The sequence below is a fragment of the Aulonocara sp. 'chitande type north' Nkhata Bay genome, linkage group LG2, assembly GCF_057382095.1.
Source record: "Aulonocara sp. 'chitande type north' Nkhata Bay isolate Kocher_YH1m ecotype deep benthic linkage group LG2, A_spYH_male_GT1.1, whole genome shotgun sequence".
In the NCBI taxonomy this organism is placed as follows: Eukaryota; Metazoa; Chordata; class Actinopteri; order Cichliformes; family Cichlidae; genus Aulonocara; species Aulonocara sp. 'chitande type north' Nkhata Bay.
This window is the reverse complement of record NC_141345.1, coordinates 34,340,154-34,363,966: the sequence shown is the minus strand read 5'-3', so window position 1 is coordinate 34,363,966 and position 23,813 is coordinate 34,340,154. Positions and strand designations below refer to the sequence as shown.

General features: G+C 38.9%; 1 protein-coding gene across 2 annotated transcripts in view; it reads right to left on the bottom strand.

Moving 5' to 3' along the window:
- lingo2 (leucine rich repeat and Ig domain containing 2) overlaps nucleotides 1-23,813 on the bottom strand; it is a 207,147-nt gene that overhangs the window by 137,353 nt on the left and 45,981 nt on the right. For both annotated transcript variants that reach the window (XM_086260198.1, XM_086260203.1), the window contains exon 3: nucleotides 3,891-3,996. The gene's annotated coding sequence lies outside the window, so the exon portion shown is untranslated. The remainder of the gene's footprint in view (nucleotides 1-3,890; nucleotides 3,997-23,813) is intronic.

The window sequence follows — 23,813 nt, the reverse complement described above, 5'->3', positions numbered from 1 at the left end:
TGCTTTGTAACATTAGTCAGAACAGACAACTCCACTGACACATCACCGTTTGAGATAGTCCTCACCCTCCTTTGTTTGTCTGCCACATCCCACTCACCATACCAGTCAAACTGTGTTTTGACAAGGGTGTATAGAGAATGTTTTGCAAAATCCATCACTCTAGCACCCCCCCCCCCCCCCCCCCCCCTTAATCAAACCAATTCATGAAATTCTATTAAATGTCAGAGAAAATCTGTACCATTACAATGGCATTCTGATAATGTGTCATTATGATGTCATGTCATGTACTAAGGTAGCAGTGACTGCAGAAGCTGTACAGAGTTATCCTGTTAACCGAAGCAGTTCCTTGTCCAGATGTATAGCCCTATAAACATGAACAAAACATTCATCCAATTTCCACAACTAAAAATCAAACTGTAAATATGTTCCAGGTTCTTTACAAATTCATATTTCTAAAGCTACAGCACCTTCTATGGACATGCTCACTGACTGTAAACTTAGCATGAGGTTAAAGAGTTACAGTGGAATGTCTCCACAATGTTGTGATTTGAAAACTCCTCTGTTACACATTTACACTACAGTATATGTGTTTAAGAGTGGCTCTGCATACATGGACACATCGTCTTTTGAACAGTTTTACCACAGACACAAGATGCTGAAGAGATAGAAATTATTAATATATTATCAATATAAATATATATATTACTGCTACTACAGTGATGTAGTAGTAGTTACAGCAGTGATAGCTGTACATGGTATAACAGTAACTGAATGATAAACATATCTGTATTTACAAATGACATACTAACAATTAGTAATGATATATAAATGATGAATTAAGCACTTGCTAACACCTTACTAGTGCCTAATAATGTGACATTATTATAAAGTGCTACCATGTATGTCTACTATGTTTAAAACCATACCCTATGGAATCTAGATGTCCTTAGTGTTTATGTAAAATTAAACAGGCTGATTTTCCTCGTATTCTTTTGTTGGGAAATCATGTTGGGTTACAAATGTTAGATTGATCCTAGATGACTTCATTCTTCATTAGGTATGGTTTGCTCATGCAATAAATAAATTATTACTCATGCAAAGCAAAGAAAAAAAAGATTCACATCCACGCATTCATAAACACAGATAATATAGAAACTATTATGATGTGTTTAAGTCTTTTAAGTTGGCATTTTGTGTGTCAAATTAAGTGTTCTTGTTTATTCTAAAGGCAGTACTAAAAAGGCAAAAAGAAAGTTTTGAAATATATTGAAATGTATTCTAATGCCAATGTATTGCACTGATGTACAAGCTCAGCTATCTAGCACATGTAGTACACACTATAGAGTAATACTGCTTTATGGAGAAAAAAACCCCTGATGCATTTCATTTTACACCACCTTCCTTTTCTATTCCTGTTATGATAATTTTCCGGGTGCTCTAGTTTGTCAAAGGTAGACTGAATGGCAACTAGTCTCTACAATGATGAGAGCAGTAGCTCTCTGCAACCTCACGGTAATAATTTTTACAGCCTTTGCTTAATTAAAATGTCACATCCACTGTAGCAATATACAACAGAGTTCTGTGCAAATTAAAAAAAAAATAGGCTGGCAGATGTGGCCTTAATGGCTTAATCATGCCTTTAAGTTCATTCTAGTAAAGTGTAGCCACAGATGAATATTGTTTTATCTCTCATATCCATGAGTAATGCCTAAAAACTATTTCATGTGTAAATTTAGAGACAGCTGCACTAGGAATGATAAAACATCAAAATCTGACAAGTCAGAGAATCGAGCATTTCTGTGTGGTAGCCAGTGGGTAAACATACTCATTAATCCCAGGAAAAATTACAAGCCAGTCCATTGAACTCACTTCACAGCTGCAACCACACAGTATGACAATTTCACTTAAATACTTAACTGAAATTGGATGTAACATTTAGTGTTACATTTAAACCTGTGGTAAATTTATATGATCTATATTATTCTATATTACTGTCTGAGTGTCTACAGTATATTACGTTTAAATCTCTACCCTACATAATTTTAGCAGGATTACCAAGATTGACAAACACATTATTTTCTTAAGATGTATACAAATGTATATGTGGATGTTTCCTGCGCTTTGTCCTACTAGAATTTACTGAGGATATTGTACTAGAAGGAATTGCAAAGAAAGGATTCTAAATATGTTATGCTCAAGTTTAATACTAAATCCAATGTGGACTCTTAACTGGTGTATAAATTTATATTGTATATATTTGGAGAGGCACATGAACACTTGTACAATTGTAATATTGTAAACCAAATATATATTTACATATGCATGTAATAAATGAAAAATATCCAAAAAAGAAAAAAAGGGCTAATAACCAGTTTATTTTTTTACACTAATATGTAAGTAGCAGATATTGTAGGAAGAAAATACAGCACTTTAATCTCTTACCTGATGTAAGCCTTTCCCTTGACTTATCTCTCAAACATATAGATCTGAATAGGTGATCTCAACAATTGTTTCCAAAAGCAAACAGCTTATTCAGTGTTCAGAACTGTAAACACACCGTTCTTTATTGCCTTAGTTCCCGAACTCTGCATGAGATTTTCATGTAGTATTCTAGATTGTTCTGCCTAAAGTATGTTTATCTTACCTCTTTGCCACTACCATCTTTTTTCTGCCTGAAAGTCTAATACTGAGAATGAATGCAGAAAGACTAAATTAAGGGACCCAATTTGAAGCAGAACCACTTCACTGATAAGCTGTACCAGTGATCTGTGAGAGCACTCAGGGTCTGCTACATTATGACAATACAGAGGAATAAAGCAGATGAAAGAGAATAGTCTGGCAAGAGCAGAAATCAGATGGGCAGAAGGAGGAAAAAACAATCTAAAGTCTAATTGTGTTATGCCTCACGGCTGCAAGGGAGTACGGAGGGACATATTTTCTTTCCTCACGTCGTTCAGCACAGTCCCTCCCCTTCACATTAATTTCCAACCAGTTCCATTTTTTTTCTTAGTGCATCTATTGAAAAAGTGACATCAAAGACAAATGGTAACCCCCCCCCCCCCCCCCCCCAAAAAAAAAAAAAAAAAATACACTGGGTCTGACCAGAATCATACAGCACTTGCATTTGAGGCTATGCAGACTGCTAGATGTGGTGGATACCCACAGAGTCATTCCCTGCAGAAGCAGTATTATTAATATGTCATATTTTATATCTTGACCATATACTATATATACCATATACTTATTGAGGTAAGTCTTGTGTTGAAAGTACACAGGCATTTCCATAAACTGGACTATCTCATCATTTTGGATTCAAATCTAGAATCCTGTTTGGCTTAAATCTTAAATTAAGTTAAATAACCAATACCAGTACAAAATGCTTGTAAAGGAAACTGAAATTTTCCAATCAATTCCACTAATGCAAATGCAATTCTTTAAATTATGTAAAACTACTTAGCAATGATGATTTCCTTTCCTTTTAACGTCTTATGTAATGGCAGTGGGTTACCATGACTGCAAACACATTTGGTGAGGCAAATTAAAACTATTATGTCCACTATTCTATATTTATAAATAAAAAATGGAATCTCAGGGAGAAGCAATCCCTCGCATTTTAAGGACCGTTAAATAATGGTGGTGCAGAGTCAGATCAATCTCACATAGATCAGTGCTGATCGTCATCAATTTGTTGTTCAAATGTAACTAAAACCACACATGCACCGTGAAAGCTGCTGAAAATTGATTTTAAGTGTAAGCTGGGGATAGCAAACATGTTAATTATCTGTGATATATTATAAAATATTATATTACATATTATATTATAAAATAAAAATGTTTTTTTAATATCAAAATTCACAATTACAGAAAGACATGGATTTATAGTGACATACCTTGTTAGCTTCCCAATATCAAATGTCCATAAGCTGTTGTAGAAGCACAGAAACCCAGTGGAAAACGTGTAGTGTGACTCTATGCACGGGTCACTTACTCCAGGGTCTGAAATAAAACAAAAGAAACACAAATCAGAGCAGACATGGTGAAAGAGCTCACGACTTCAACGAGTCAGCATCCACAAATGCCCAGCGATCCAGGATAAACACACTTGAAGAAACGTCACTCCAAGGAAGTACATTAGCTACCACACCCGCATGGTAGCCAAGAAAAGACTAGTATGACATACGCACAATATCTTTCTCCTTGCCTGGTCAACTTGATCTTTTTTCTTCCTAAACAGCTGCCAAAGAATGCCTCATTACGCCATCATTTCAGCTGGAGAAGACAAGTGAGTAGCATTTGCAGAGCACATGCAATTCAGTTTTGCAGCCTCAGATAGTGAATGTGCCTTACTTGACTGTACAATGTTAAAATGCACATCAGCAACAGTTTTAAGATAACTCCACACTAGAAGAGCTGACTTTTTGTCACTCTATTTCACAGAAAGGCAGGGAGCCAAATATTTACTATTTTCTGTACTGTCTATTTAATCTGCAGTTGTCATTGCTTCATTGGTCATGAATGGCTGAAAGCAGCAAGCTTAGTTAATGATAATACTCCAAAATTAGTCATGTTTTTTAATGGCCAATATAATATGTAAAACTATAGTTGACAAACTATAGTTGATAATCATGTTGCTAGGCAACCCAGAGTTGCAGTAGTGGTTTTAGCTTAATTTCTATGGGGTCAAAATGACCTCCTCAGTGGTTCTAGGTAGAAATGGTTAATGTTTTGATCTCATACCATGAAATTAAATATTTGATGAATAATACCCTTTTAGGAAAATTGAGGAAATATGATTTTATGGCATTTTGATCTAACAGAGCCACAGAAATTCTAAAATGCCAACATGGTCAAAATTACCCCCTTGGCAGTTCCAGTGCTAAAGACTGAACTAGTATAACGAAGGGGAAATATCTTGCTGACAATCACTCTTTTTTCTTTATTAAATGGAAGAAATGTACAATATGAAGCGGTTAAGAAGTGAAAACAATATATCTAACCATGTTCATTAATGCATCCACTGGATAATAACAGATTATGAAACAGTGAAAGATAAAACATTTAGGGCTCAATGACCTTGATGCTAGGTGGAAATCACATACCATTCGAGTTCAGCAGCACTTGCTTAGTGATTCCACTTGCTAAGCCACATTTGAGATATCTAAATAGGCCATATCTATTATGACGAAGTTTTTAGGTTAATATTACCTCTAACATAGTTCCCTTGGCTGCTGACACTTAAGGAGTGCTCACCTCTTCCACTGACATACCAGCGCTGCTATTTTCATCCCACCCACTGAACAGCCTAATCCACTGTTGAAGGATTTGTGTGCTGTGGTACAAAGCAATTGTGCTGTGGCGAAATGTGTGTGGCTTAATTGGAGCAAAGACTTAATGAGGGCCCTTCGAGGATTATGATCTCTGGTTTAGAAATGGCCCAGGTAGCAAAAGACACGGTCAAAAGGATCAGCTCACAGCTTTCAAAGTGGAGTGACTGTACTGAACCGAAACTGTGCCAGCAGAAGTGAAAGTTGTTTTTATGTTTTGTTTTGTTTTTTAAATTGTTGTTGTAATTGTTTTTTTTCTCCCCATTTGTTTGTTTGATGTATTTGTGGGGAAGTTCTTGGAGAGAAGTGAACTAATGGGAAATTATCCATGGAAAATATGACTGGAGGAAAGTAATGGAGTGTTTTCTATTCGACTTTGGTGCAATATTAATAATTTGAACTTAAACAGCTCTAAATAAATATCTTTTTAAGTTCCTCGTTTATTATTTATCATATTAGTCTAATGGCATGTAACATGGGGATAAATACTTTTTTCTACAGGTTTAATTATTTTATTATCTAAAATTGTTCTAATTCGAGAAACATACACTTTTGGCTGATTTGGATATGCTGCCACTATAGTATACAGACAAAGCAGATCCTTCACTAGCTCTACAAGCAGTTTATTTCTTCAAGGAACCCATCTCCACCTGACAGCCAAAGATCAGATATGACTGACCAAGATAAACGTTAGGCTCTAAAGTCAGATCAATTCAATCTAGCAACTGTCCTCGCCAGGAACAAAAGGCCACACTGTCAACAAGGCTCAACTCACCTCAGTCTTTTTGTCCTTGTTACGTAAATAATAGAGCCAATGAATAGCTTGCTTTTCAAAGATGATAAACTATCTTTCCCAAACCATAAATTGATGGCTATTTAATTTATATGCTTTTTGCTGCTGCATGATGTCTTTTCCTTCCAGTGAAGCCCCACAGCTACAAGTGGAACGAAATCAAACGTTCAATCACTTGCTTGTTTCCTTAAACCTACCCAGTTTATCATTGCTCCCCTGCTGAATTTATCACCTTGGTTCACTTGTTCATCTGGCATGAGTTATTTCAAATTTCTATTTTGTAGATTTCAAAGTCTGAAGTCAGCCAGATTCGAGAGCAGTCATCATCAGTTACGCTGTTAATCAGCTCAAGCCGCATTATTTTCTTAATGTAAGCAGCCACAAAGGACAAGTCCAAGATTGCACATTGAACTGAGCTGATGACATAAATGTGCCAAATGAGGCTTTTAGGTATAGTACTATTGTGCAAATCTCAATTACATTGCACACACAACAAGAACACTAGTGACAAAGATTTCTGGTCTTCTCTCCACATTGTGTCCAAATGTACATTTGATGGTTAAACATATGTACTGGCATTGACTATAATCATATCAAATTTTCCTATTATTATTTTTTTCATAATACGCACAGTAGCTACAGCTCACTCACTTTTGTGATACTATGTTTCCTACATACAACTTCAAAAATCAAGGCAAATGTTGTAACTCTTTGATATTATTAACGCAAACGAAAACAAGTTTCCTTTTACAGAATGTATGATTAATTTAATACTTGAAACTGTCTTTTTATAGTGTTACTTTTGAGGACTATTAAAGAGCTGATTATAGTGAAAACTCCTTAGAGGTTTAATACAAACTCTGCATCTAGTTTGTGTTTTGTTTGCTTTACTGCATCATAAATGATGTACATTACCTCAAAAATCCAGAGAGTACCTTTTCTAATAACTAATGCAATGTAAATTACAAATACATTAGTTGAAGTTAACATACAGCACAGATCACTTAATTTTAGACACCAAATTAAAGTATGGCTGCTTAAAAACATGTCATGAGCATTTCTTCATTGATTAATCAACTTCAAGCAAAGAGCAGTAAACATAAAAAAAAATCAATCAAATCAATATCTAGTGTGTCCACGTTTTACCTTGCATAGGTTTTTCAGTTATTCCAAGTGACGTTGAGAGCATGCTGAGACTGGACTGAAGAATAATCAGTGAAAAATAATTTACATTAAATGCATTTTAAAAGGAATGCATTTGCATTGCCAATAATAGATGATACTGTTAGTTAGTGTTTATAATAAAAAGCCAATGGAAATTATAACAGTTGACGTTTTGCAACTTAATTGGACATTGCAGAGCGGCTATATGTTCATATTGCCACTTTATAAAAGGTGGTAACCTCTGGTCTCATTTTTATCCGTGTGCACAAGTGTACATAAAAAAGGAATCAAAAGGAAAGGTTTGTAAGGAAAGCATCAGTATTTTAAAACCTAAACAGACAGAGATAAGATGAAGGAAATTCACCAGCTTTAAAAAAAAATGTATTTAAAGAAGGGAGGAAAATATCCTGCTAAAAAATTGTGTATGTGTCCCTTTGGCCCCATGCTGAGAGATCAGTGTCCACCCCAGTGTAATGCTGCCAGCGTCTTCCCAAAACAAATGTTTATTGCATGACTGCTTGCAGTACACAGTGCCTGACTCAGACTCCTACAGTTTCTCAACCTTGGGACGTTTTTTATGAGGTCACTTCTGAACAATTTGCAGTGAGACAACCAAAGATAGCGTGAACCTACTCTCTTGTATAGTCATTCTTTTTCATCTCATGATTCAATAGCTTGCAGAACCAGTAGCATTCACTTGAGGTAATAATTTTTGTATGCCTTTATCAGTCTTTTGCAACATAGTGAAATAATTTTGGCCCACTCTCCTTTACAACTTTACTTCAGTAAAGTAAAGACCCTATAATATTACAAAGTGAATATTAAAAAGTATTAAAAAGACAACCCTATAGCAAAGCACCAGTCAACAGTGGGAAGGGAAAAAGATCCCTTTAAACAGGAAGTATGTAGGGACTGGTTGTACACCAATTTTCTTTTGTCCCCCAACAGCAAAAGACATGACGGGACCTCTCAGGAGGCCTTGCTGGCACCAAGTGGCAATTGAGGAAACAGAGCTCTTCGGCATGCCAGGCAGGATGCCAGCAGCAGTGAAGATGGAGGCTTTCAGGCGCCTTGGTTGGTAATGGAAGAGGCGATGGGACTCCTCTGGAGGCTTTGGAGGAGGCCAGCAATGAAGAAGATGGAAGCCCTCTAGAAGACAGAGTGACAAGGCAGGGTGGGATACCAGCAGCTGAGGTGGAGCTCATCTGATCGAGCAGGAGGCCAGTGATAACGAAGCAAGTGGGATCCCTGTGGTGGTTGTAACAGCATCGAAGGGGACCCTCTAGAAGCCAACAACTGCACTGAAAGAGAATCTCTGGAGTCCAGCGGTGAAGGTGATGGAATACCATGGGAGGCTTATCTGAGAACTGACAACAGCAACAAGAACCCTTCAATGACTTGGCAGGAATCTGGCAATAATTGAGCAGGCAGCATCCTTCAGGAGGCTTGGTCTTCTTGGCATGTGGAGACAAACTTGAGCTCTTGGGCTCAGGCGACACAGGACCCACTAGCCTGGGCTCAGCCCACTGGCTTGACCTCAGCTCACAAGGGACTCATTGGATTAAGCTCAGGCAACACAGGACGCACTGACTCAGGGTCATGCTACTGGGGCCGCATGACAGGGTATGTCATGCGGCCCCAGGCTAGGGCTGCTAAGTAGGACATGCAGATGATGCACAATGCACACAATGTGAAGGAGCTGGGGTTGAGCAAGGCACACGCCGTCCAAGGGCTGTACAAGGGAGCAACATAGTCAGGAGCCTTGCTTCCTTCTGGAAGCTGGATCCACTCCTCCTTCCTATAACCCCACCAACGATAAGGCTGGGCCTGATGAAGCTGACAAGGCTACAGAGCAGCATTGCCTCTGACAGGCCAGCATCAAAGTTTGAAGACCCAGTCTAAAGTCCTTTGGCTGGTGAATCTTTCTCTGCTGCTGAGCTCCACGTTTCATGCCATTTTGTGGTTTTGTGATTGGAAAGCTGGTGAGAAGATGGTGTGCTGCTGCATCCACCACAAGAAGCTGGTTTGCAGCTGCAGTAAATGCAAAGAATTGTGAAAAAGAAAGAGCCAGTTCGCAGGCATGCAGGCTTGAAATCTCAGGCAACTGAAGCAATCAGGCTTCAGGGATTTTCCTAAATTATGGCATTCAACACGGTCTGTGGTTTAGTTGTCATTCTCTTAGGGGATGGCTGTGAGGCAGGCAGGATGTAGACCCAAATGCAGGACTATAGAAACTCAACTCAAACATTGAGCTTTAATGTGGATTAGACTTTAGACTTTACAACTTTACTCTTGTTTTTGAATTGAAAATAACTAATAGACAATATCTAAAAAACAAAACTAAAGCACTGAACCCTAGGACCATGACAGTGCCATGCATGTTATATTTAATCGGTTAATAAAAAAAAGATTAATCATATTTAAAATTGAAGTAGGAATGTGGTCTAAAAGGTAAATTCATGGAATAAAGAATCAATTTTTTGGTTCATGCATTTACATGTGTCACATATAATAAATTAAAGTATTATATTTGCATGGTGTCCCACTGCGTGTGATTACACACAGTGGGACACAATTTCTAAATCTCTGAATTGCTTTTGTTTAATTACTTGCAGACATGTAATGACTGGGAGGTGATTTAAAACTGTTGGCCAGAAGTCCTCACATCCTGTCACACTAAGCCAGAGATGACACGAGACTCAGTGAGCCCTGATGTGATAGCACATGCCACCAAATCCACAGCTAATTGGACACTTCCTTCACAACAGCCCTTTGGTAAACAGCAGAAAGCCTAAGACAAGGTTCCAGAATGAACAAGAGGAAATAACTCAGATAACAAAACCAAAAGCAGATGTGCTGTCCTCCGCATTATATTGTGTTTAGAACAGCAGCTTGTCTTTGACTGTATAATCCTTACCATTCTGCTTAACTATTAGCTTTCCCGTGCTCAACAGCTTGTATCTTAGCCCAGTTTGTCTGGTTTGGAAATGTTAAGCAGAACCATGCCGGTTGCATTCTTTATTCCAAATGGACATTTGTGTGTAGAAAATGGTCAGCAGCCAGGTACTGAGGAGGGATCGCACATGATCAAAAAGGATTTCATGGAAGCAGATTGAGCAAAAAAAAAAAAGACTTATGGAAATATCACAGTGCATTGTGCTGGATGCCTCAATGCTCATGAGCCACTTCACATGAGGTTTTTTTCAATGCTGGAAGATTTGGAAGGATTTAGCAATGCATCCAGAAGTTCAGCAGAAATAGTTTGTGCTGAATTGCTGAGGGCTGAAATCCAGGTGAGTAGTTGGCTTACAATTCAAGTGCCTCAAATGGTGGTAAATGAAGTGATTATTTGTTTATATATTTTAATTGTTTCTCTGCCATAATATTGGATAACACTCCATTCACTACAAAGTGTAGTGAAGTGGAGTTCATGTATCCGATTACAGATCAAAATCAGCTTTCAGTAGTATGTAGTACAACAAAAGTATTGTGAATTTAAAACTAACAATTCAATTTGAATCAATTTTATTTATACAGCACGAAATCACAACAACAGTTGCCTCAACGTGCTTTATTGTTGGCAGACCCTACAATAATAGATAGAGAGAAAAACCCAACAATCATATGACCCCCTATGAGCAAGCAGTTTGACAACAGTGGGAAGGAAAAACTCCCTTTTAACAGGAAGAAACCTCCGGCAGAGCCAGACTCAGGGAGGGGCGGGCCCATCTGCCGTGACTGGTTGGGGTGAGAGAAGGAAGACAAAAGACATGCTGTGGAAGAAAGCCGGAGATTAATAACAAGTATGATTCAGTGCAGAGAGATCTATTAACACATAGTGAGTGAGAAAGGTGACTGAAGAAGAAAATCATGGGAATCCCCCAGCAGCCTACACCTATTGCAGCATAATTAAGGGAGGATTCAGGGCCACCTGATTCAGCCCTAACTATATGCTTGAACAAAAACGAAAGTTTTTGCCCTAATCTTAAAAGTAGAGTAGAGTAGTGCCTGTCTCCCAAATCCAAACTGGAAGCTGGTTCCACAGAAGAGGGGCCTGAAAACTGAAGGCTCTCCCTCCCATTCTACTTTTAAATACTCTAGGAACAACAAGTAATCCTACAGTTAGAGAGTGAAGTGCTCTAATAGTACTATAAGGTCATTAAGATAAGATGGGGCCTGATTACAATTAAAAACAAAAAACGTCCATTTCAGTGTTAATAGAAATACAAAAATTTGTGGTAACAGAAATCATCAAAAGCACCCGATCTTACAACAAATCAAATGGTGTAAAGAAGACATAAGCATGTTTTTTGTCTCTCATCATGCTTCTCCACGTCATCATTAGAGTTATAATGCTTTGAGACATAACCAAAAGCATGCAGGCAGACAAACCTCATGAACACAAACTCAACAAAAGGCAGAATGAAGAAGTCAGATGCAAACGTCTTGTTTACTAATAACTCTATGAGAATGTGATGATCAAAATAAGAAGGAAAAGTAAAAACACTAGGAGCTTACATCTAAAATGAACAAATATCAATGTTTATACACAAATTCCCTATTTAAGCATCCTATGTATTCTACATTACAAGATTTGATGTAATAATACAGTGATGATTCAGTATTTGCTAATGTCATGTATATAGTACCCAGGTATGATATAAAAAGCTTGTCATATGCTTGACACCTACTAGTTACAATTGTTAAAAAAATACACTAACAATGCTTATAGTTCATTTGATATGAAGTATCAACATTTAAAAACTGTTTAAATGTGGTGTTGTAAAAACTGTACAAACACCACCAAGTGCGGCACATTTCCTTACTCTTAAATCCCCCAAATTATTATCTAAAATATACAGAACACTTTCTAAATTAGATGAATCAATATCCCTTCCTATTGCAAAGTGGGAAGCAGATCTATCAGTCAGTTTAGACCAAAACTTCTGGTCTCAGGTATGCTTAAAAACCTTTAAATTGATTAAAAATCCCAGTCTGCAATTAATACAATACAAAATACTACATAGAGTGCACTATACAGGTCATCGGATGTTCAAGATGGGCTTTACATCTTCCAACAACTGCTCACACTGTCAAGGCAATACACCAGACAATTACATTCACGCTCTTTGTTTCTGTCCACCAGTGCAGAAGTTTTGGCGCGAGATATGTGAAGACTTATCAAAGTGTCTGAAATGTAACATTCCAACTTCCCCCTTAGTGTGTTTACTGGGCAGCTTAGATAATGTCACTTCAGAAAAGAATATAGCCCATATGGTTTTCACTGCCCTATGCATAGCCAAGAAAACAGTCCTCATGAACTGGAAAAATAAAAACAATCTTAATTCTAACCAATATAGAAATTATCTATTAGATTACATTAGTCTTGATACAGCCTCTGCCACCACATCAGATCAATCGCTCTGGGCTCCTTTGATCAGCTCCATCACCTAGTGGGGGTGGGGGGTCATAGTTTGGTCCCGCCTTCACTGTTGTGATTGGTGTGGGGGTAGGGACAGGCTTAGGGCGTCGGGGGGTTCCCCGGAGGCATATTCCTTGGGGGGCTCAACCCGGGGTAGCGGTCATGTCCGGTTGGGGGCTTTTTTGGCTCTCGGGTGACTGTTTCCTCGTGGCTGCTGGCAGCGGGGCTAGGGGAGGGTCTGTGCTGACGGACGTGGGTTACTGACCTGGTAGCCTGTCTGCCCCTGGGTGGGTCCGGGATGAGCGTGAGGTTCTGGGGGCGCTCCGTCTCTGGGCTGGGGCCCTGGCCGGGCCTCGGGGCCTTGGGTCCTGGTTTGTGTGTTGCTGGGGTTGTGGGTGGGTGGGTGCATGGGGGCCCGCAGGGTGCCGCCGGTGCGTCGAGCCACCTGGGGGGCTCTTCAACTGGTGGGGGAGATTGTCACACCTAGCAGGAGCTTTCCTCTCCCCAGGAACTCTCTGCAGGAGGGGGAGATACAGGAGAGGTGGAGGAAGATCTCAGCCTGGGCGTCTATTCTCTCATGTAGTCTGGAAGATGAGTGGATGGTGGGGTGGGTGCAGTTTTCTCTGTGGTGGGGTTGGGTGGACTGTCCCGGGCTCTGTGGGGCTGGGGGGCGCTGCTGCGCTGGGCCCCAGTCTGGATGGGCCTGGACACCCTTTCCCTGGCGGGTCGCGGAGTATGGGAGTGCCTACTGGGGTCAGCGGGGGAGCTGGCCCCAGGGAGGGGTCACCTGCCCCTCCCTTCCTTCCCTCCCCATCTCCAGCTGCCTCCCTTCTCCCGCTCCACCACAACCACCCACACATGCAGGGCCTTGGAGTAGGGGTATGTCACCAGGGTGCAGAGGAGGCTACCCCCCTCTGTCCCCTTCTGGCTGCCTCTGCCTCAATTTTATCCCACAACTTAGACATTCACATTACTCACACTCTCATTACACATACATATAGGATCTTGGGGGTGGGCACGATACACGGAGTCCAAATTACCATCAGGGTGTACACCCCACCCCTGGCGTCGTTGCCCACCTCTCAATTTTGAATACACGTAGACATTGAGGGCTAGCAGGAGGGACTATGCGCTTACCTGCTGCTCTCTGGCAGGTAGCTCCATGCCCTCCTGGGTTGTAATTGCACCTTAGAACACACATGCATCAACACTACAATGAGCGGGTGGAGGGAGGTTTGGAGTCTTCTCTCACCCCCGTTCTCTGCGGCCTATGTGTGGAGTAAGTGCATATGAGAGCATGAGGGTGGGAATGGATGTTTGTGTCTGTGTGTGCCTGTATGTCTGTGTCTATATCTCAGGTTGGGTATCAGACACCACCTCTCTGGGGACATCTCAGGCCCTCCAAGGTTTGGAGGCCTATCTCCACCCACCACCACTTCCCCTGGCAGTGGCGGACTCCCTCAGGTGTCGGTGCGTTGGTGGTTCTTTGTGTCTGGGGGTGGGCGTCCGGGTACACACCGGCTCACTCCTTGGCGACTGCTTATCAGGGCCTGGAGCCTGGGGCTCGCTCGGGCCACTTCGGAGGTGGGGTGCCCCCGACCTCTCGGCCTGGGGCTCGGTCACTCAGGTACAGCTGGCTGCCGGCGGAGCTCACGGGCGCGTCACTGCAACTCCCCCTGGCTTCTGCTCCGCGGCTGCTGAGTGAGCCCTCATCTGGGACTCTCCTCAGCTCTTACTGGGACAGTGGCGCGGCTGCCCCTCTGTTGGTCTTCCTTGGTTTCTTGTGTTCTGGGGGCCTCTGGATGTCTGGAGTTTTGATCTCCTCCATACCTGCTTCATACCCTGGAGGACGGGGCTGTGGCTCCCCACACTCCCTAGCAGATCGTTACATGGAGAAACCTTTGGAATGCAAGCATGCTGGTCCACACAGGTATGCACACAGGTGTACACACGGGTATTCACAGACGCGGACTACAGCTTTCTTGGCTGCTGCCTCAAAGCACATTGTGCGCTGTCTATCTTGCGTGCTGCACAATATCGTTTATTACTTAGTATCTACTGATATTTACTGCTAGCTAGTTTATTGTGATGGTGCCATTTTTTTATTATGTTGCTCTTTGTTGTTTGCTTTCTCTTCTGTTTTTTCTCTCCATACAGGTGACCCAGGTGTTTTTTTTTTTTTTTTTTGTTGTTGTTTTTTTTTTTTTCTTTCTTCCCCCCCTTCTCACCGTCTCTTCTCCCCTTTGGTTTTCTTTCTCTCCCTCTCTTTCTTTCATTCTTTCTCCCTGTCCTATCCCCCAGTCATGTCTGTCCCGTTTGTAGCAACTGAAAATAAAATAAATTCATAATTATAATAAAGGTCAATCAAATGGACCAATATGGCAAGGCCATGATGATCCACTTGGTAAAATAAATCCACTTGGCATCTTTCTTGGCCTTAAGATAACAATTCTGATGGCTAAAGATCCAAACGGGACACAAAAAAAAAAACAAAAAAAAAAAAACTGTTGGCACTCGAGTGTTCATGTTTGTGTTGAGAGTATTGCACCCCATATGGGGAGCATATATTTGAGGAAACTGACCAAAATGAAAAGACCAACCAATGTAAAAAGAAATAATGTACCAGTGCTTTTATTCTGTTGTTTCTCAAGCATTTTCTATCAACTAAGAGCTAGTCTTGTGAAAATTTAATTTCATGGGTGACAATGAAGCAGATGGAGTGTTCATTTCTGGACAATTAGAATGCCTTATTTTAAGAAAGAAATCTGTCTCGAAATGACACAAGAATTTATCCTGTACTACTGACTATGGTATTGTTTTATGACAAGCAATTGCTGCTGTTACAAAAGAAAAATCCTAAACATGTTCAACATGGCATGTTGCATGTATGCCTGGGTCATTGTGCCTCATATAGCAATGAGTTGCTCTTGATTTGTGTGCCCTAGGAAATGTCTGCTGCTTCAACTTTACCCATCTGGTTCACCCACAAACAATTAAGCATGTCTATGATCATCATGTTTCACACAAATGCCTACCATTTATGCAGCACTTTGTCTTCTGGAATCCACAGTTTAGTTAACTGAGTCCTGAGTCCTTTTCCCCCCTGTATAATTCCATTTTTCAGGAAAAAAAGGACTCATGCCTATGGACTGAGCATTTGCACTTTTGCATCAAAAGACCTTTGAAAAGAACAGTTTATAATATCCACTATGGGGGAAAAAAAATGAGAAGATGGAGGTAGTGTTCCTAGATCAAGTTTAAATATTGAATTTTCAAAAACATTAGAGAGAGAGAGATAAAGAGAGAGAAAGGTAGATAGATATAGATATATATAAAGAGAGAGAGACAGAGAGTAAATTTTACATCCAAAAAATCTTTTACATCCAAGCTCCTTAGACTTATAATGAAAACAATGACAAAGATAGAGGTCATATAATTTGCTTTTTTAACAGTGCAGGATAATCATGGCCTTTCTGCAGCATCAGCTGTCGAAAAGGACAGTCCAATCAAACCATCACTGCTCAAACAGTCATCTCATAGATAAAAATCTCTTTGTTGTTAGCAGAAATGTCAGACGTTATCGGCATCCTTTTTAATTGATTTCTCTCTGCCTTCCATGTAGACAGGTACTTTTTGGCTACACTCTCAGTACAGTGTGGTTGTTGCCATCAAAGACAGCTGACAGTGAGACCCAAGGTTGTGCATCTGTAAGTTAACAAGATAGAGAAGAAATCCATTGGCCCATGTCTGTTAAATTTATTTAAAGTCCTTTTTCCCCCCCAGTTTCCTTCGTCCAGGAAATCAATTGGCTTATCACCACAAGCAATGAGGTTTGCTTTGGCTGATAAGAGAAACAGTTGACTGTGGAGTCCTAATTCCAACATTTTGACTTTCATAGTGTAACTCTTTTATATCCCACAACAAATTCATAAGTTTTATTGTGGGACCGTGATAACGTGAATAATATGGTGCTTGTTTTCCACAAAAGCTATGAACTACATTAAAAAAAAGAAAGTCAAACAATTGGCATTTCATTCAAGTTCTGATTTAAAATGAAAGTGAAACTGAAAGTAAAACGCTTATTTAAAATGGTCTTCATTTGGTGCGCTGAAAGTAGTTTTGCAGCTTTTTTCTTTATTGTAAATTGCATTTTAACAATATATCATCTTAAAACTATGTTCAGCAGTGACTAAACAACTGTCACTATACAATCATTTTAATAATCTTTTAATGTGTGCATTCTCTTCCTTGTTAACTACTGGATGTCAACATTTTTTATTTTATTTAACAAGACTGAATTTAGATGCTGACCTTTTAGATTTTAAGTGTCTATTTTTCAAATATCAAGCTATGAACACTGGTGAATTTATTACTAATGTTTACCGCTTGTGCTGTTACACAGTGATTTCCCAACATATACATCTTGCATTTACCACTAGTGGGTTAAAATGAATAGTTATTGCATGTGGCACTTCACATTTATAGAACAATAATGCAGCATTAACAGCCCACATGCCAGCAACACATTCTGGTGCATACAAGTGTCAGAGAATGGACAACACATTTGAAGGAGGCCGGTCTCTACTGTTGTTTGTGTTGTGTACATTTGACATAATGAAAGAGAATGAAAGAAATTAAATAATATCCCAGTAAAATAAAAGTACTTGCAATGGCTTGCAAGAAAGACTGACATTGCACTCCTGTAAACAACTATAAGCTTCTGTTTCTGAGAGAATCGAAACAAAGCATTTACATCAGAGGATATTTGTATAAAGCTTAGCCACGCTCAACTTTTCCCCCAGTGTCAATGGTGCCTTTTAAATCTCTGCAGCTTAGCAGGCAGTGCCAAGCCTCGACAGTAGGTCCCTTCATAATGACTAGCTGCCTATTGCTGTCCTAGTTTTTAAACTTATATGTCTGAATAGCTGGAAATGTAATAACCAGCCACACAGTCAATATTGTTGCTGCTTGCTTGTTTAATTAGTGATATTACTTCCTTCTCCCACTGCCCACATCTAAACACATAGAATAACCTCAGTTTCCCTCCTGCTTTCTCCAACGTCTATTTGATTTGCTCAGTCTTCACCCTGCCAAGGCATTGCATCAGGAAATGGTGTAGGCCCCACTGACAAGAACTTGACACTTGGTGAATCAATAGAGGATTGAATCTTCACTGCACCAAAAGTCAAACTACATCGTAAATCAATGGCTGGGAACTACTAACGGGAGAAACATCCTCCTATTTTGATTTTTATGTTTTTGTTATTTTCCATTGTGTACAATGCCATTATATAAAAGTTCTATGAGAAATAGGCTTACTCATTGTATGTCTGATTTACAAGTATTCTTGTTTCTGCAGTTCTTTGTGAATAAATTTAAGACAATTTACCTGCAGCTTTCTAACAACCTTTATTCATATACAAATTAATTAAACTGCATTGTAATTGTATTAATTAAATAAGTGTAAATAATTGTATTATATATTTACATACTACTGTTTCAGATGTTCTTCTTCAAAATGTAAATATTTCCATCCCAATAGCAAATGTATTTCTTTAGCAAGGGATTTGGCTGAGAGAAATAGTCATGTCTTAAGCCTGAATCTTCTTCAGTGATATAAAACAGTAAAGCAAATGAACTCATGAACTTAATTTTTGTCCTGATTATGTCCTGAGGTTCAATTTTGATAGTTATTCTTTACTGGTAGTAATATATTGTGACCCATGTGAATCCTGAATTCAACAACAATTATTATTTGGAGTTATACTTTGTTTTTCATCAGGAAATAAATGCATAAATGAACAGGTAAATCATATTGGAGAATATGTATCGGAATATCAGGAGCGGGACCACGCCTCCAAACGCACTCCTTCCGGTTGTCATCTATGTAGGTTCCCCCCAGTTCTGCAAGCTGTTCAGTCTCATTTACGTGCCTCACCCTCCCTCCTTGTTCTCAATTCTTTACCTTCTTCACTTCTATTTAGTACACAGGGATCTGCCAGGCCCGGGAGCCGTCGCCAGTCCCCTTTGAGGCCTTCCCCAGACCGCAGCTCAATTCATGTCCAAGCATCACCTTTACCTACTAAAATGCTGTCAAACCTAAAATGAGGACGAGGGCCCAGCTAGTGAAAAATATTAAATGCCCCAACCGTGATCCTCCATTTTATGATAGTAATTTTTCATATTTAAGGGCTACTTTTCTTTTTTATAAATATAAAAATAGAAAAAATAGAAACAAAAACTTTGGGTAAAATGTCAGTACTTAAATGTAAAAGTAAATGTGAGAGACTGAGCTTTTTAAAAACTGAGCTGCACAATCAATAGCCACCCTGACCAGTTAAATGCTCTGGATTGTAATGAATGTCAAAGGTGAGTGTACAAACAATCCAACACATTGACACCTGTTCCAGTGTTCCAGCTTGTAACGTTTTGCTACTCTGTACGTGTGTGGCCTTTTGCCATGCTAACCATTAGACCTTCGCACAAATCATTAGCAAGGGTGTTGTGAAGACCAGTGATAGAATCTATAATCTTGGTCCCTTTATCTGGCTACCCAGTTTAATGGCCGGGCAGGTGTTAATGATGATTGAGACTAAGGCTGGTTCTGATCAGACGCAATGAGTTGAGTGTAATGGACTGAAAAGCTTGCTTTGGAACAAAAGTAAATTATGGCCCTCACAATCAATAGTAATAGTCAAGTCAATAGGGCTTTGCTCCAGTTCTCATTGAAATAAGGAGCAAACCAACAAATTCTTCCTCCTCATAATCCTTAACTTGTTTTTATGATAGATAGATAGATAGATAGATAGATAGATAGATGGATAGATGGATGGATGGATGGATGGATGGATGGGAGTCTAGTATAACATAACATAAATTTGTGGTTGCCTTTCCATATTTAAAATTGAATCTAAAATTAATTAATTGAATTTAAAATTCAATTGTTTTTATGATAGATAGATAGATAGATAGAGAGAGAGAGATAGAGAGTCAATTTTACATACAAGAAAACCCTTTTAATGAAAATACAATGAGAAAAGAAAGAGGACATATAAATTGCTTTTGCAGGGTAATCGCAGCCTCCCTGCACCATCAGCTGCTGAAAAGGACAGCACAATCAAATCATCACAATCGAATATTCATCTCATAGCTGCTCTTATTTTCCTCCTTGCAAATTCTGTACATGTCCTGATTCGTTCATCAGCTTCTCACAGTACTCTTTCTGTCTTCACACACTCTCTCTTCACTCATTTGTACATTTCTATCTCTTTCCTTGATCACCCTAAGCTGCTGCACATCCTTTCCAGCTCGATCATCAGATCTTTTTGTCCTTCCTCAGTGTTTCACATACGCTTACAATAAGCTTTAATCTTTGCTTTTGTTCTATGCCTAGCCTCCCAGTTTTTTGTCTCACTGACTATACCACTGTTTCTTTGCTTTTTGAATACTTTCTTATGCTTGCTCATTTCACCACTAAATCTCCTTAAGGGAATATACATGATGTGCATATAAATAAGGGGCATTGTGAGGGTATACACTGAAACAAACATTTTATCATTTGTTCCCAGCTGTCTAATGGCAAGAGCGATGGTATACCTTGGCTAGATCATCAATCTACTGCAGACTTCTTAAAACTTGCCATCACATACACAATGTTAAAATGATGAAAGTAGGCCATCAATGTCATTTTAACCTTCTGGTATACTATTATTTGCAAATTAGTCCTAGAATATTTTGTTTAAAACTCTGATATTTGACAAAGTGATTATTTGACCTGGTAATAAACGGAAAGTTGGCCAAAAATTATAACCATTTATCATGCCTGTGCTGAATCTCGAGAAAATCTAACAATTGTTTTGTCATTTCACTAAAACACTAAACCAAAAAAAGGACAACTTTACTGTTGATTATAGGGTTACCACAGTTAGTTAGTATCCTAATTTAATGAAATGTCTCATACACTGATTTGTATGGATACGAGACAATTACAAACCGAATAAAGGACTGCATCCTTTCAATATCCCTCTTCTGGCAAGGCCTTGTGGATACGCAGGGCGTGAGACAGTGAGTCATGAGACATATGGGCGATGGACTGAACACTGCTTGGTGTAGCATGGGCAGAGAATAAAGCTGGTAATCAAAGCTGACCAGCCATGAGAAGCTTTATTTTCAGACACTCTTTTTATTGGAAAGGGAGTCGGACAGAGCTTTGACAGTCACTAGAAAATATTTATGGCCTTTTAATGTGCGTGTTTATGTGTCTATGTTTTAGTGCTGTGGCTATGTCCTGTCTCACTGGTAGCCTTACGGTTTGTCAGTCCTATCTTGTTAAGCTGTGCATGTAGCCCATGTATAAGCAAGCATATGAGTTGTGTTTATTGCCACTAAAGAGGGATAAATACATTATCCCATCCATTTTGTCATTTTCTGAGTGTGTCATCCTTTCAAATCTTAGTATTACGATCATCAGCTTTGTGTATGAAATTAGTTAACTCTTCTATTTTAGTTTGGCTTATAAGAAGGGGTCAGCGTAAAGCCTCTTATGTCACAGTAAGGCATGAGTCATCCAATCTGGCTGAACCATACAACACAATAATAAGGCTATAAAGAAGAACAGGAAGGTGCTAAAGCAGACAAAATAAAGCTATTTTTTATTCTTATCTCATTTTAGTTTTTACTTGTTGTAATGACAGAAACCACAGTGGCCCTTGTAATCAGCCACAATATCCCCCAATAGACCAGTAAAGGAGCAGCAAAACTCTAAGTAACAGAACTATTACTATTTTATCTCCTAACACACTAGCTTGATCTTAGGAATCTCAGGTTAGCCCACACAGGAGCTGATAAAAGCCTTTGTACCTTACCTCAAAGGAGCATGGTTTTGTAATTCTCTCTGGCAGAAAGTTAAAAGACACACAAATGTAAAGCTTTTCTGTTTCCATGCTCTGACAGGTATGCTCACATGCTTCCAGACAAGAAAACATTTTTGGACTTCTTTGATAATTCAGCCTGTCATGGGTACTCAAGTGGCAATAAGGGTGTTATTACTGACAACATCAACAAATCAAACTACAAATCAAAAGTGTCATTATAATATAAATAATGACAAGGTTTATTTGTATATCACCCATCAAAAGCAGTGTGCAAATATGTTTTACACAGAACACAAAAATTCACAGTCATGTATAAATACATAGGCTGATGTAGGTGTAAAACTGAACAAATGGGTGATTAAAAAACAGTGTAGCATGAATAATAGTTTGAGTGTCATTATATCCTAGAAATAGTTCTCATTAGTTATCCTCACAACATGCTCATTAATGTGCACGTTACACCCCCTACTCAAACTTTTCCAATTCTGAGGAGGTGAACATAAACAAATTTTGACAGAATCAAGGAGTTGCCTCATTATCTCAACCAAAGTGACAGGAAACAAGGGAAGAGATCATTTAATTTTTTTATTATTATTCCCTCACAAAGCCCTGATAGGTGTAAAGATTATTTATTGTAGAGACTATTTTTAAGAAATACTGCTCTTAATGATTTTGCATATCACCTGGAAGCTTTGTTGTCTTGTTTTTATTTATGCAAGTAATACAGGCTTCCTGCTGTACTTAATGTACCGCTTGCATCCACAAAGGGCTTTGTCTCTGATCACGTGTCCTAGTGAAACAGTTAAAAAAAAAAAAGAAAGAAGAAGAAAACATGTTTCAGGATTGTTTGAGTCAATGGTTCTCATTTCAAAAAAACAACCATTAATTGCCATGATTAATTAAAAAGAGCATATAAAGGAACTATGGAAGAGGTAAGGTGATGATACATTTTAAACAAATGATATGTTCGACAGTAGCCTTGGGAAGCTATTAAGAAAAAGGAAAACAATGGTTGAAACTCTGTACGCCTTGCAGGCAATTCATTTTTCTTTGTCTAAAAGAAGCTAGGGGGTGCGATTTCTGCAGGTAATTGCTTATGTTAATCACAGTCATATTTGAGAGTGGGAAGAACCCTCTGCCGTTCTTCTAAGCAAGCAAGGCCATTGGTCAGCTGCCCCTTAACCAGAAAGAGCTTCGGTGACTAATTACTGCACTCCAGCTGCCTACACTCTCTGGAGCACTCACCCAGCTTCTTTATCCAAGCACTTATTTTCTAGTCTCTTCTGTAATCACGTCAGTCCTTATCCAGTTGGGTAAGACCATTATGTTGCCCTTAGATTCTGACAGTTGAATGTAGTTCCCATATGGAAAAGAGAAAAAAAATGTGAATGTTGCGTTCCAATAAACACTATTTTTTGTTTTATACATATCTGATAAGATTGGTATTGTTTATACTATTTTCTATGAAATATCAACCACAGTTTGTTTCCAAGGATTGCCGTTCTGAGCCAATAATAGCAATACCAAATGGTAATACAATACATAGAAATGTGAATAATCATTCAGTACGTTTCATTTTCTTCTCCTTACGGGTTGTTTGGATTTTACTCCATTCTCTAGCTTATATCTATGCCCGTTAAATTAATCCTCCAAAAATAATTAATAAACTACAACAAGAAAATCCAACCAATCTAAGGGGAATAAATAGAAAATGCATTTACAAATGATAAAAGAAACAAAAAAGCATTGAGGTTCAGTTCATTTTGAAAATCCTAATTATATCACCTTATTTGTGGAGCATACAAAATAAAGGCATCTTTAAAACACGCCTAAACATGGCGCTAATTTAAATAGATTTAACAGGCTACATGCTGTACTCTGGGCCAATATTAAGTTAATGTATAGTGTGCACTGTACCAATTTTGTTTTGATCTAAACCTATAGCCGGAATCTTGAGTACTGCTCAAAAATGGGTTTAGTATACTGGACCCATTTTGGAGTAATATTCAATATAAATACCAGTCACATCAAAGAACAAAAAACTGCTATTTTGAAAAGAGAGGTACAGTATCTTCACTCCAGCCTTTAAGAAGGGCCCAGCATCACACAATTTATTCCTTGTTGTAGTGACTCTTTAAAACTATCCACACAGGCTCTCTGTGCAATTCCCTGCATGGCATGTTGTAGAGCAGTATTGATTCTTCCTTTGTTTCCAGGTTTTAATGTTTCTTTATGAT